The sequence below is a fragment of the Perognathus longimembris genome, chromosome 10 (genome assembly GCF_023159225.1).
Source record: "Perognathus longimembris pacificus isolate PPM17 chromosome 10, ASM2315922v1, whole genome shotgun sequence".
Classification (NCBI taxonomy): Eukaryota; Metazoa; Chordata; class Mammalia; order Rodentia; family Heteromyidae; genus Perognathus; species Perognathus longimembris.
Genome location: NC_063170.1, coordinates 47541168 through 47556639, shown reverse-complemented (window position 1 = coordinate 47556639; position 15472 = coordinate 47541168). Strand labels below are relative to the sequence as shown.

Sequence of the window (15472 nt, the reverse complement as noted above, 5' to 3'; positions counted from 1 at the left end):
TGGGTTGTTAAGAAATTAGCAGTTACTTGAAGATGGGAGAGGTCATTATCAACTGCATAATAATCCATCCCCAAACTTATTTGCTTAAAACAGCAACAGCGAGTGGGCTTGTTCTGCAGTTCTTCAGTTGGTTTCCTGGGCCGACTAAGGTACTTGAACTTACTCAACTTTTGACTCAGCTGGCAGGTTCCAGGCGGCTGACATCCTGATTTACCTGGCAGCTGGTGCTGAAGTTTGACTGGGGGCCCCTCCATCTTCTCAAGTGGCCATCATTGACAATGACAGTGTTGGAATAGAATTCCAATTGGACAGAGTGAAAGCCATCACCTACTACGGGCTATTTTCACTTTCTCCCTTGTTATAGTCTACTTTCAAAGCAAATTAAATCCAGCCTAAGTTTAAGGGATAGAAAAACCCATTTGCCTCTAGATGGGAGAAGACACACAGAATTCATGGCCATATATATATATATATATATACATATATATGTATACACATACACACATATGTATATATGTGTATATGTATATACACACATATATATATTTTTAAAAAGCTCTGGTGTTGTGCGTTCCTGCATTCAGAAAGAAGCTTAAGAGACTTCAGAGTCCAAGACCTGTGGAGCAAAAAGCAGCATATTTTAAATGCAAATCCAAGGCTCAGGCTCATCAGCCCCAAATCCCAGATGAGTGTGTGCATCATGGTCTAATGGGAAGAGAGGAGTAACACTGAGGGAGAAGTACAAGTTTAACATGAGTGATGAAGGAGACATAAAGGATTAAGGACAAGAATAAAGACACCCAATACTGTTCTGCCTCTGCAAATCAGAAAACAAACCTCAGGTGTGCGGCTTTAGAGAGAGGGTGGCAACATGGAAAGGCCAAGGATGGCAGCAGTAACCAGCAGACAGAGAACCGAAAAAGGACCCTGACACAAGATGTTAAGCAGAATTGTAGGGAAAGGGGACAGTCCCTGCAATGGAGCTTTAGGCAAAACAGGCAAGCCTTCCTGAGAGAGCCCACAACATACAAGCTGTGTACAAACAGCTGTCCCTCTGCAAATGAATAAAATATAAGTCAGCTCATTTCTGGAGAAGGGGCCCCCAGCATTTCTCAACCTGCTTGAAGTCATTTCAGGAGAGATCTTAAAGATTCACCCCTCAGCTGAGGAGAGCTGATGGTTCTGCAGTTTTGTGTCACTTAATAATCCAAACCTTCCCCCCGACCTTTGGCTAAGCAAATGACCACCCCAATTATCTGTGTGGATATGGGACCCTAGCTGGATCTGGGACTCAAATGTATAGACTAAAATGTATGCAAGTAGATCACAAGCCAGAGCAGAAATGCTTGAAATGAAAATCCCAAGAAACCAAACAGAAAACCACAGCGGAAAGCATTGCAGCCTCAGAGGCATCGGGAATTGAAGATAAGATTGAGGAAATGTTATACTCAGAAAGCAATAAGGAATAAAAAAACAAGCATGGCCACAGTCTTTGAACAACTCTGGGAGAGTGACAAAATCTAAGAATCCATGCTGATATAAACTGCAGGCATGGAGAAATCTATTGGGTGGAATTATGGAAGAACATGTTCCAAAATGTGGGGAAAATATGGCATTTAGAACGACCAATACACACCAGAAAAGAACCTCTTAAGCCACATTATAGTTGATCGTCAAACCCAGAAAACTTAAGAAAGGACTTTGAAAGCTGCAAGAGAAAAATGCCAACTTATAAACACATTGGAATTACCTCAGACCGCTCAGCAGAAACCCTAAAACTAAAAAAAGTACAGAATAATACATTTCAAACACTGAGAATAAATAACTGCCAATCAAGATGATTATATTCAGTACAGTTATCCTTCAAAATGGATGGAGAAATGAAGACCTGCCTAGATAAGCTTACATGACAGTGACTCATGACTGAGAAGCCAGCATTATAGAAGATACTCAAAGAAATACAGTCACAAATGAAAGAGCTCAGGAAAGAATAAATGTCATGAGAGGAACTGATGAGCACATGAGCCTTAGGAAAGAATCAGTTTCTACCAGCAAACTCCTGAAACAACTGGGGGGAGTGATAAGTAATTCTTGAATCAAACATGAAAAGACTCAGCAAAATCTCAGGAACTAGCAAATACCTCTCAATAATACTTCTAAAAGCAAATGGTCTTTTCTCTCTAATCAAAACGTGGATTTTCTGTTCCAATCCATCCATTTACATATGACCAACCAAAATAGGACTAAGGAACTATAAACAACTGGAAGAAGTCTATAATAAACCATGAGATTGAAGCAATAATAAATTGTCTCCCAACAAATAAAAGCTCGGGATCAAACATAGTCATGGTTGAATTCACCAGGCCTTTAAAGAACTAGCTCCAAATGATTCTGTGAAATGGAAAGTCCCAAACTCATTCTGTGAATTCAATACTGCTTTGATGCTAAAACCATAGAACAGAACAACAACAACAACAAAAAGCTATAGAGCAATTTCTCTGACAAACTTAGGCACAAAAATTCTCAGTAAAACGCTGACAAACTCATTTCAGCACACATTAAAAAATTCATATGCCGTGATCAAGTTGGTTTCATTACAGAAATACAAGAATGGTTCAAGATACACAAATCAATAAAATGTAATACAGCACATAAACAGAGTCATACAATCATCTCCATAGAAGCAGAAAAGCCTTTGGCAAAACTCAATATCCATTCCTAATAAGAGGAATAGAAGGAACACTTCTCAGCATAATATTGCTATTAATTTCGAATTACATATGACAAACCCAGTGCCAGCCTCGTATGAAATGGTAAAAACTGAAAGCATCTTCTGTGAATTCACGAATGAGACAAGAGTTCTGTTTTCTTCATTCTTATTCAATAGAGTGCTTGGAGTAACACAGCAGAACAAAGGACAAGGGCTGGGGATATGGCCTAGTGGAAGAGTACTTGCCTTGCATACATGAAGCCCTGGGTTCGATTCCTCAGCACCACATATAAAGAACAAGCCAGAAGTGGTGCTGCAGCTCAAGTGGTAGAGTGCTAGCCTTGAGCAAAATAAGCCAGGGACAGTGCTCAGGCCCTGAGTCCAAGCCCCAGGACTGACAAAAAAAAAAAAACCCAACAAAAGACAAAAAAGGAAAACAAAAGGGGTACAAGTAGAAAAAGCAAAAGTCTAATGATTGGTATTTGCAGACCTGTACTTAAAAGATTCTAAAAGATTACACCAGGAAATTCTGAGATGTGATAAACACTTTGCAAAGTAGCAGGTAACAAAATCAACATATAGAAACCAGTTTATTGTCTCTGTACCAAGAGCAAACATGCTGAGAATGAAATCAGGAAAACAATCCCATTCATAATAGCCTCAAAAATAAATTACCTAAGAATAACTTTAACTAAGGAAGCAAAAGAATGAAAACTACAAGACACTGAAGAAAGAAACTGAAGCGGACACCAGAAGATGGAAACACCTTCCTTATTCATAGATTTACAGAATTAATATTGTGAAAAGTGGATATAATTGCCAGGCTTAGTGGTTCACTTCTATAATACCAGCTACTCTGGAGGTGGACACTAGGAGATCATGACGTGAGGCCCGACTGGGGAAAAAACATTAGCAAGACACCATTTCAATCATAAGCAAGAGTGCAGTGGCATGTGTTTATAATCCTTACTATATAGGTTACTAAGATTGTGGTCCTGTGCTGGCTCTGAGTAAAACATGTGACCATCCTGGGCAGGAAAGTCTGAAAAAACAGAAGTACAAATGGCTAACAAATATATAAAGTCATGTTCAACATCCTCTTCTATAAAGAAAATGTGAATTAAATCTACATTGAGATTCCACCTGCAATCAGAATAGCAACTGTTAAGGAAACAAACAACAACAACAACAAATACTGGCCAGGATGCAGAGTCAAAAGGAACTTCCATCTTATCAATGGGGATGTAACTCAGTAGGGAGGTTCCCCCTCCCCCCTAAAAACCTACAAATAGACCTATCATATGAATCTGCTATACCTCAACTGGGCAAATATCCCAAACAAATGTAAGTCAACACACCATTGAGATGTGCATACCCATGTTTATAGCAGCAGTGTTTATAATAGTCAAGCTTCCCATTAACTGATGAATAGGTAAAGAAAGTGTAGTATATCTAGACAATGGAGTATTATTTAGCTATGAAGCTGAATGCAATTGGGTCATTTGCTGGATTAACAACAACAACAACAAAAAAGGTGGAACTGGAGAACATAATGTTACGTGAAATAAGCCAGAATGAGAGTCAAGCATTAAATACCCTCTCTCATATTCAGAATTGAGACCCAAAAGAGAAAAGTGACAGGAACCTAAAAAGGAGACTTGTTGAGGCATGCACAGTGTTAGGGTGACAGAGTGATGAATATGAACAAAAGCAAATGCACATAGGAGGAGAATTGTAAGAGAGAAAGGGGGACAAGGGCATAATGAAGCCTAATAGAGGAACTGAATTTAGTCCAAGGACTTTATATTACATTTATGTAATATATATTACATTTATAGTAAGGGATCTTATCACAATAAGACCCCTTGAACAATTAATACATGCCAATGTAAAGAAAGAAGGTAGAAGGGAATTCTACCTGCTGTCCCAGTGGCTGAGGGAGTGTTTGAGTATGGGGCAGGGAAAACTGGGAAAGGTTCTGACCTATATGGAGAAGTTGTGGTACCCCACAAATCAGCAGATCAGGGGTCTGGATGGGCTAGCCTGTAACCTGTGGGGCACTGCTAGACAAGCAGAGCAGTGCTGCCAGGCACGAGCCCATAGCAGAAGCCCAGCTGCCATGTGCACAGAAGGCCTTCAGAGCTGAGGGCCACAGGACTAGAGGGAAGGGGGTGAGCCCAGGACCCCCACAAGCAGGAGGCCTTCATAAGTAGCAAGCAGTGCAGGGGCTCTGGTTTTTGTGTTAACATGACCCCCAGGCGTGAGGTTGCAGGGTTATGGGAGGCAGTGCTCTGGGCCTGTTGTGGGATGCCTATACTAGCCACTGCAGGAAACCTCTTCTGTGTTTCATTAGCAAGGCTCCTGTGAGGACTTCCAGTGGGCTGGCTTTGGAAATGAAACACTTAAGGGAGACCATGTTGCTTACCCAAGGCCAATGCACTTTGAAACTTAGTGGTTTGGTCCCCCATATCCATGGACTGGGCAGCTTTGTAATAGGGTCATATAGCTTCTGTGCACTTTTCTGAACTCAGTGTTCCATGTCTCTGTGCTTCTAGCGCTGTCTCCAGAGTGTCCTTTCGGTTGTGGAAATAGCAGCCTCTCTCCAGGCTGTTTCTGAGTAAGCTGAGTTTTTCCAGGGAAGCTCAGGGGCTCTAGTTTGGCTGGGCGGAGATGGATGGTGTGATGGTAAGAGACTTGGCGTCTTCCCCCTGGTGTTGTAGAACCCCTGGGCACCTCTCAACCTGACAGTCAGCTAATGGAAGCATTGTTTTTCACATCTGTGAAATGAAACTGGGGCAAGGGAAGGAAAGAGAGACACGTATGCATCATTTTACCTGTCCTTCAAGTAGACATTCCGGCACTCACCTGTCAGGAGCAGACGACTTAATCCTTTCCTACAAGGAGAATTCAAGTTCATTTGAACACACACATACACACACACGCACACACATGGTCAGGCAAGCGTGGAAATTTCAATGATGAACTCTCTCAGGCCTAGGCAGCTCCTACAGTACAGCTATGGGGAAAAGGCACAAAGGGCATTGCTCAGGCCATTGGAGCAACAGTTCTACTTCTGGCTTTTTGGTGGTTGATTGGAGATAAATCTCATGGACTTTCCTGCCCTGGCTGGCTTCTAACAGTGATGCTCAGATCTCAGTCTCTTGAGTAGCTAGGGTTAGAGCCTCAGCCACTACCACTGGCTCTCATTAACTTGGACTGGACTGCCTTTTAATCCTTAATCCTCTGGCCTCTGCTTCCTGAATAGCTGAGATTACAGGCATGTGTCACCTGCCTCAGCTGCAGCTGCACTCTTCCATGTCTGTTAATAATTTCTGTTACTTATATAACCTTGCTAGATTTCTCTCATTGGATTCTTATTTTGGGTTACAAAGGATTTCTTGACCAAGTTGCCCCCATGGGCAACCCTCAAACCTGATGAGGAGCTTGGGAACAAGCTTAAAAGGAGAGAATGGGTACTTGTCCACCAACCCTGCCAGTTCCTGATTTAGGGCCATTTCTGGAGTACATTAATTCACCAGCACTTCAGGCAAAGCAAGTTCCAGGCAGCGAAGTTCAAGGGATTAAAGAAAATCCTGACAGGCTGGCAGATGGCTGTGATTCAGTGCAGTGTGCTCTGGATGTCAGCAGAACCTCCACAGCATGCGTGTGGGCTCGACTGTAGGCCCACACAGACTGGCACGCATGAGGGTAGCCTTGGCTGCCGATGTGCTGGTAGAAGTGTGTGTGTGTGTGTGTGTGTGTGTGTCTGTGTGTCTGTGTGTCTGTGTGTCTGTTTTCCCCTGGATCTCTGGACACACTGTCTGTGTTGATGGGTTGAAGTCACCAAAGCAGGCCCGGGTGGCTGGTTTAGGCTGACCTCAGAGACAGGACAGAGATTTGTGCCTGGGTGCAGCTCTGGACGACCAATCTCTATACCGGGGTTGCAAGTCAGGTACTGATAACTAGCTTGGGAGGGTGGGGGGGGGGGTAAACACCAAATCAAGATCAAGGCAAATGACAACAGTGACTGGAAGGCAGTTACCGGTGGGTACTCCAGGCAGAGCTCTGCTGCTTTAGTAATGATAAAATATCTTTTTTTTTTTTTTTTTTTTTTTTTGTGCAGTACTGGGGCTTGAACTCAGGGCTTGGATGCTGTCCCCGAGCCTTTTCACTCAAGGCTGGAGCTCTACCCCTTGAGACACAGCTCCACTTCCAGGCTATTTTTGTGGTTAATTGGAGATAGAGTCTCATAGACTTTCTGGTCCAGATTGGCTTTGAACCTTGACCCTTAGATCTCTTGAGTAGCCAGGATTGCAGACATGCGTCACCTGCACCTAGTGGTACATATTTTTTTTTTCAAATTTTTATTATCAAACTGATATACAGAGAGGTTACAGTTTCATATGTTAGGCATTGGATACATTTCTTGTACTGTTTGTTACCCTGTCCCTCATACCCCCCTCCCTCCTCCCCCTTTCCCTTTCCCTCCCTGAGGTGTTCAGTTCACTTTCACCAAACAGTTTTGCAAGTATTGCTTTTGTAGTTGTTTGTCTTTTTTTACTCTGTGTCTCTCAATTTTGGTATTCCCTTTCAATTTCCTACTGCTAATACCAGTATACACGGTTTCCAATATACTCAGATAAGATACAGAGATAGTGTAGGTACAACCACAGGGAGGTGATACAAGAACATCATCAATAGTAGAAGCTACAGATACACATGGGACGTTGAAAGTAGTTACAACTGTGATATAATAATTGTCTCCATAACATGGAGTTCATTTCACTTAGCATCATCTTATGTGTTCATAAGGGTATAGCTATTGGGCCTTGTGATGCTCTGCTATGACTTGCTTAAATCTGTACTAATTATTCCCAATAAGGGAGACCATAGAGTCCATGTTTCTTTGGGTCTGGCTCTCTTCACTTAGTATAATTTTTTCCAAGTCCTTCCATTTCCTTATAAATGGGACAATGTCATTCTTTCTGATAGAGGCATAAAATTCCATTGTGTATAGGTACATATTTTTAATGTGATTTTATATTTAGGAAAAGCATTTGTGGGTTGACATTTTATAATTGAGAGATTCTATTATTCTTATTTGCAAAATCCCCATAATTAGTTATGTTGCAGTTTTAAAAGTTGGTAATATCTGGCTTGAATATATGTGATGTCTTTTTATAATGCCAGCTGGCTTTTTTTTCTAAAATATATTCCCTAGAACCTCAACACCCCTCCCTAAAAAAAGCATCAGAGATGGTAGTGATGTATAATGAGGAATTTCAAGGCTGTTGGGTCTAACTTAATTTGTGTTGTTTGTGACTCAAAGCAGGCTATGCCTGATAGATGGCTGGATCACACTCACTGGCAGTGTAACCCATTTGCTTAATTGCTCAACCCCTCTGTGTATTTACAGTGAACCAACTCCCTGCGGTCTTTTTAACAGGCTCTAAAAGCAGCAAGGTTAGAGAACCTGGGAAAGCTGACTTTATCTGATACCCATCTCTCTCTTTTTATTTTATTTATTTTTTGCTGGTGTCAATATTGGAGCTTGAACTCAGTGCCTGGCTTTTTTGCTCAAAGCTGACACTCTACCACTTGAACCACAGCTATGCACCTGGCTTTTTGCTGGTTAATGAAAGCTAGGAGTCTCTGGGATTTATCAGCCTGGTTGGTCTTTGAACTTTGACACCCAGATCTCAGCCTCCTAAGTAGCTAGGATTACAGGTGTGAGCCACTGTGCCCAGCACAAGTCCCTTTTAAAAAATGTGATTTCAGTACTGCAGTTTCACTTTACATGTAGATTTTATATGTAAGCCACATGAAGACGTATTTACTTTAGGACAGACAAAGCTAATTACAATTTTTAATTTCTCTAAAAAGTTTTCAGTCTGCTTCCTCCTCCCTTCTTTTTTCCTTACAACTCAACATAAACTCAGGAACTTTCCCATATCACTGGGGCTCCAGTCAATTTTGAAAAAAAAACTAGGAAAATAAACAAATGAATATTTCTCATCACTGATTTTTATAAATCTGTTAGCAATATCCAGTAAGTTTTCTATCTCTTCTTACAAATAGTTTTAGTTACTTTCCAACTTTTTTTCCTGTGTGTACTTTATATTTTATTCCCTAATTCTTAGCCAGCCAGCTGTGGTTAAGCATTGAGAGCAAAATGGGAGACAAGGTAAAATAATGGCAAATGGCAATGAGGTAACCTAACTGTTGATACAGCTATCTGTAATACGGAGTGAAAAGATAGATTGCCAATAGCATATATTTTATTGTTCCATTAAAGACAGAAGAACTACTGGAAAATATTGCCACCTTAGGCAGACATCAGGGACTAAAATCAAATTAGAAACAGAAGGAAACCAATAGACATAAATAAACATAAGCAATAACAGGAACGCAAATACAAACAAGCTTGTTACTTATTTGCTAAACTTGCTTCTGTTGCTTTCTTACTATGAAAGTGGTACATTCTTCATGCATGAAATAGGGGAGATTCCATGAAGAACATTTATAATCCTTTTAATTCAGAAAGGGAAAACAATTCTCACAGACAGCTGTTTGGTGTCTCAATTCCAAAACCTTTCCTAAGCAAAACACACACAAACATGCACACACACACACAAATACATCCACACAGGCACACGTGTACACTTATTCAACACACATGTTCACATATTGATATTCATAAATGCTTTTCTCTTTTAAAATATTTACTTTACTGTTATTGTAAGGGTGATATACAGAGGGGTTATAATTACATGGGCCAGGTAATGAATACACTGCATTCCAAGATGGGAGGGCCGGCCTAAGAAGAGCAAGGGAAGGAGGATACTAATTAGCTAAGACATCTTCTCTTTTGAGATTTCTAGTAATGGGAGATGATTAGCACTCTGTATCCTGGTATAGTCCAACAGGGCACGAGTTGTAATTGGATCCTGAGCCACTCTAATCAAGGATGGCCTTCTCAAATCAGGTCATGTTCACATAAGTTAAGGCTTTGATGTATCTTCTCAGGAGACATAGTTGAACCCACAAAGATTAGAGGCAATGTGGATTGGATTTGCAGAGAAATAAGTGAATAATTTATTGTTGAGTGTGTTGAAGTTGAGTTGCTTTTGAGATAGTAAAGCTGTCATATTCAATAAGCTCATGAGACCCAAAAGACATGGTAATCAACTTAAAGGAGGAAAGGTTTATGTGGGCTTACAGGTTCAGTGGTTTGGGTCCATGCCACTTAGCTTTGTTACTTTTGGGTGTGGTGAGACAGAACATCATGGAGGGGGGAGCATGGCGTAGAGCAAAGAGAACAGAAAAAATGAGAGGGACAGGAGAGAAGGAGGCTGGAGGGAGAAAAAGAAGGGGACTAGAGAAGAAAGGTTGGGGATAGGATGTACCCCTCAAAGACATAACCCAAGGACTTACCTCAACAAGGCCTACACCTCCTAAAGTTTCTACCACTTCTCAATATCCCATTAACTATGAATTTGTAAATGGATTAATTCATTGATGAGGTCAGAGCTCTCACTTCTGACAGGGAAGAAGACAGGACCAGTCAGTTCCTAAAGGGTTCATGTCTGAACACTGCTTAACTATGGATCAAGTCGATCAACACATAGGCGCTTGGGGAGGAGGTGGACAGTTCAGACCCAAACCGCCACTTTTATGTTTCCAGAGCCTTAGTTAAGACATCCAGGCTGGTAAGAAGAGATAAGGTGGTCCGCATCTTGTGGAATTTGGGGTGGAATGGCTACTTGTTGCAGACCTTGGGGAAACACATTTAAAGGAGAGAAAGGTGGAGTAGACAGAGATAGAAAAGATGTAGAAACTAAGAAGATAAGGATGCCAGATACTGGTGGCTCATGCCTATAATCCTAGCTACTCAAGAGATCTGAGGATCATGGTTCAAAGCTGGGCAGGAAAGTCTGTGAGACTCTTGCCTCCAGTTAACTGCCAGAAAACTAGAAGTGACTCAAAGTGGTAGAGCACTAGCTTTGAGTAAAAAAGCTCAGGGACAGCACCCAGGTCCTGAGTTCAACCCCACAACTAACACCCCCTCCCCCTTTAAAAAGACAAAGAGAAAACAGTGCAAGAGAAGACATGAGGAAGTCTCCAAGGAAGAGTACAGGGCTTTCCTAATGTCTAGTACTGGCAGTGGTAAAGTATTGTGAATTGCCATTTTCTTATGATGAGTTCATAGGATTCCATGGTAAGGACGGGAGAATATCCTTGGGAGTTCCAGAAGGCAGTGGCTATCCAGAGTGGTTTGGGGAAGTGGAAGGGCAGAGGCAAGCAAGGAGTGAGGAAGGACCAGGGAGGAGCGCTCCACTCAACCAAAGGGTCTCTGTTTTGGTTTCTTCTTCACGGCAAGCTTCTGCACTTACTTCAATACAAAGTGGACTGTTCTAAAAAAAAAAAACCCCAAATCTTTGGAAACTATTGGGTTTCATATTTTGGCTTAAAAATCTGTTAATCATTAAATAAAGCTCTACTCAGAGTAATTCATAGTAATAGCTTGAATGAACATATTCAGACAAATACGGGTTACTTAAGGTCATGTTTTCAAAAGGACCTAAATTGACAGGAATAACTATTAAAGCTGTAATTATTTGAATTTCAGTTCCTGACTAGCTGTTATAATTTGGAAATGTGTAAATTTGAGCATTTCAAATTTTGGCTTGCAGTTGAAGATAAAATAACATTATTCAGCACTGAACTATTAAAAAGGCATGTGGAGATTTTGTTTATATGAAAGTAAAAATTTGGTATAAAATATTGAATATTTGCATATATTACAGTGTCATAAAATACATTTTTATAGCCTCTTGCTTGAGTAAAGTTACTGGCAGCAGTACTTTATAGAAACAGACATTTATTGTGTATTACCATTATTAAAGAAATTCATGTTGGGTGGAAGAAGTTGAGAAACTCATTAGAAAAAAAATCCTAAAATCCCATATGATCTCACCAACAAGCACTAGTCAATTTTTCAATACATTCCTTCCCTTGTATTATGAAGTGTTTCATAAATAACAAATGTATATTTATATACATTAGGTTTCAATACTTCTGCTTTATTATACTTAAACTTTTTTTTCCCAAAAGAAAAAAGAGATGACAACATAGAAGGGGCTGATCCAGAGAATGGAGGGAGGAAGGCGATAGAGTGGGTATGGAGGGGGGAGTAAGGAGATAATGGGGTGAATATGATCAAAGTACATTATATTTCTTATGAAAAATGTCACAATGAAACCCAATACTTTGTACAATGAATGCACATCACTGAAACTTCCACAGGGAAAAGTCTTATGGACGTATGGTTTCATCTAGAGGCTCACTTCCCCCCTTTTCTGTTTCCTGTTTTTCCCAGATGTAGCCACCTCTCCTGAGGTTGATATACTTTCTTCTTGCATACACACACACACACACACACACACACACACACACACACACACACATACACACACACACAGACACATACAGACACACATTTTTTATAAAGATTGTAAAAATTACAATTAGGGCTCTTTGCTTACTCAGCTTGCTTGCTTGCTTGCTTGCATTGTCTGGTGCTCTACCACTTGAGCCCCACCTCCAGCCTGGCTTTCTGCTGCTTGTTTTGGAGGTAGAGTCATGTGGTCTTTTGTGGATGGGATGGTTTTGAACGTCAGTCCTCCAGATCTCAGTCTTCTGAGTAGATAGAATTACCAGAGCTTGATTCAGTTTGTGTTTTTGTACTGATGATGTGTGTCAGTACTTGCCATCAGTAGCTGAGAGTTCTGCCTCATCCAGTGCCCCACAGGGAGGCCTCACTGAGGTCCTGGAGAGGCCTGAGCTCTGTCTCAGGCCTCTCAATGGAGAAGCCTGGGCCAGCCGTGTAGATTCAAGTCTGTGAGCGTGCTTGTTGGGGGTTGGGGGAGAGGGGAGTGGGTTCTCAATGATAACTTCCTCTGGAAAGTGAAGCACACTGTGCACCACGTGTGGTGTGGAGTTGTTCAATGGTATTCATAGTCAATCATTTAAATATTTTATATCCTCATTTATGTCAGAGACATATTGGTGTATGCATTTGGTACATAAATCCCACTGCTATTTTGTATTTAAAAAAACACCTCAGTGTTCTTAACAGTTTACAATCATTTTCCTTTATCTGTATGCACTTTAGCATGAGCATGTGAAGGTTTATAAATGTTGATGTTTAATGGTCCTTCTCACAAGTGACTGTCATTATGCTCAAGACTCTGCTTTTCTCAAATTGTTCTTTTTTGTTTTATATAAGTAGAGGCAGTTCTTATTATTAGTGCCTTTCTCAGTCACTTCTACTGTTTTTCTTCTTGCTGTATTTCATTTGTAATGACTCTGCCTGGAATTCTTTGTGTTTCATTGCCTTCCTCTTAGGCAGGGCCTCTTCCCTTTCTGTTCATGTGCTGGCTCAGACAATGACTTCCTTCCAAAAGCTTGTTTCTAGTCTTCACAGGTTTGAGAAAGGAGGAAAAATTTTAAAGAAATACATCTGTATAAATTTGAAACTGTGGACTTTCAGTGTCATCCAGGTGACTATTTCTGAATATGGTAAACCAAAGTATAATCTCTATTTCAACTTGGCTGGTTTAAAGTTTATGTTAATTGTTCTAAGAGGCTTCATTATGGCATTTTGCACATTAGCTATGCTTTGTATTTTAATTAAATCACCCAGTTTTCTTTTGTTATTCTTTTTTTAAATTTATTTTTTGTGGTGTTACCAGGGCTTGGACTTGGGGCCTCACTCGCTCAGTTTTCCATGTCTGGGATTCTACCACTTGTGCTATGTATCCAGCCCTCCATGCTTCCTATCTTAAACATGTGTTTGCCTTTTGCATTTTTACCACACTGACAGCTTTTTTTCCTTTTGTGTACAAAAGGAAACAGAAGCACAGCAAAGCAGATAGCTGGGTAGCTCTCTACAGTCCTGCAGTCTGTCCAGGTTCCCCACAGACATGCCAGGGCATTGCTAAATTGATTTGCTCTCTTTGAATGGAGTTAGCCTGAACCACCCGGAGAGCAGTTAGCTCCTGATAGAATGTAAGTTTGGAACCAAACCAAGCACTTCATTTCCTTCTGTTTTTAAAGTCAGTATTGGTTGTGTTGCAAGAGAAGGGATTCTTTTTATAAATGCTCAGTGATTAGGACTGGCGGCTGCGACCTGAGCTGCTGGGAGCAACGAGGCATGTGTAATGCACGTGTTCAGCTGTCCCACATGCCCTGGAGAAATATGCTCCTTGTTTTCTAAAGTATCCTGCCTATTTTTAAAAGTCAGTTTAGAAAACCACACATAAGTATTTGTGTAGCTTTTGTGAATATTTATTAAGCTAGGCTGGTAGCTCATGCCTATAATCCTACCTATCCAGGAGGCTGAGATCTTGAGGACCATGGTGAGCCGCCCTGAGCAGAAAGGTCCCCATGAGACTCATCTCCTATTAACCACCATAAAACTGGAAGTGGAGCTGTGGCTCAAAGCAGTAGAGCACTAGCCTTGAGCCAAAGAGCTCAGGGGTAGCTCCCAGGCCCTGAGTTCAGCCCCACAATGGACATATATATATATGTATATATATATAATTTATTCATTTATTAATAGCTAATGAAGGGGAGGAGACAAATAATATTGTAATGAGGATTTCCAGATGAAATAGAGTACCTAATGAACTTTGAATAATGAATGCCTTAAGTTTATGTCCCACATATTAATTTTTGGTGTATAAAAATATCCCCACCCCCCCCCCCCCCATGGGCTGGGAATATGGCCTAGTGGCAAGAGTGCTTGCCTCCTACACATGAAGCTCTCGGTTCGATTCCCCAGCACCACATATATGGAAAACGGCCAGAAGGGGCACTGTGGCTCAGGTGGCAGAGTGTTAGCCTTGAGCAAAAAGAAGCCAGGGACAGTGCTTAGGCCCTGAGTCCAAGGCCCAGGACTGGCAAAAAAAAAAAAATATCCCCCCAATTTATAATGATCAACCTATAATAAACAGGGTGATCTCCATGTTTCCTCTATGACAACGGAAAAGTACCTTAGGGGCAGGGTTTCCTCTTTTCACTTTCTTGTCAGCCTGTTAGTGGAAGGCTGCCAGCTCTGCCTGTTCCAGCTCAGTTCCTTCCCCTCCACACCAATGTTGATCAGTTTCTTCAAGGACGCCGATGCATCATGATCCTGCTGAGATTCCCTTATGCTAAGCTCTGCTCATCTATAATTGGCTCATTTTACCCAGAAAATACACTGGGATTCCTTTTTATAAAAGTACTGCAGTTTGAACTCAAGGCTTACACTTACTAGGCAAGCACTCTACCACTTGGAGCCATGACTCTAGCTAGTCTCAGTTATTTTTCAGATGGGGGTCTCATGCTTTCATTAGGCTGGCCATAGATTGTGAGTCTCCTATCACTGCTTCCCATGTTGCTGAGGTGGCAAGTGTGAACTGCCTTATCTGGCTTATTCTTTGAGATAAGGTCTCATAAACTTTTTTTGTCCTTGCACCACAGTCCTGCTGTCTCTGCCTCTCTGTGATTACAGGGATGAGCCTCCACGCACACCCACATGCAGACTCTTATTCCCAGGGGGCCTCCCATTCGTCCTCGTCCTCCTCCTCAACGCTCCTTTTCTCCTTTTCCACTGTGGTAACTGTTTTCAGAGCCATTTCTTGGCAACAGCTCATTCACCTCTGGGTAATTCATCACCTCTAGTAGTCCATTCACACGGATGCAGGAATGTACGCACAC

At 41.3% G+C, this 15472-nt stretch overlaps 1 protein-coding gene across 1 annotated transcript in view; it reads left to right on the top strand.

The window, feature by feature from the left end:
* Nek10 (NIMA related kinase 10) overlaps positions 1 to 15472 on the top strand; it is a 171625-nt gene that overhangs the window by 65792 nt on the left and 90361 nt on the right. The window lies entirely within an intron of this gene.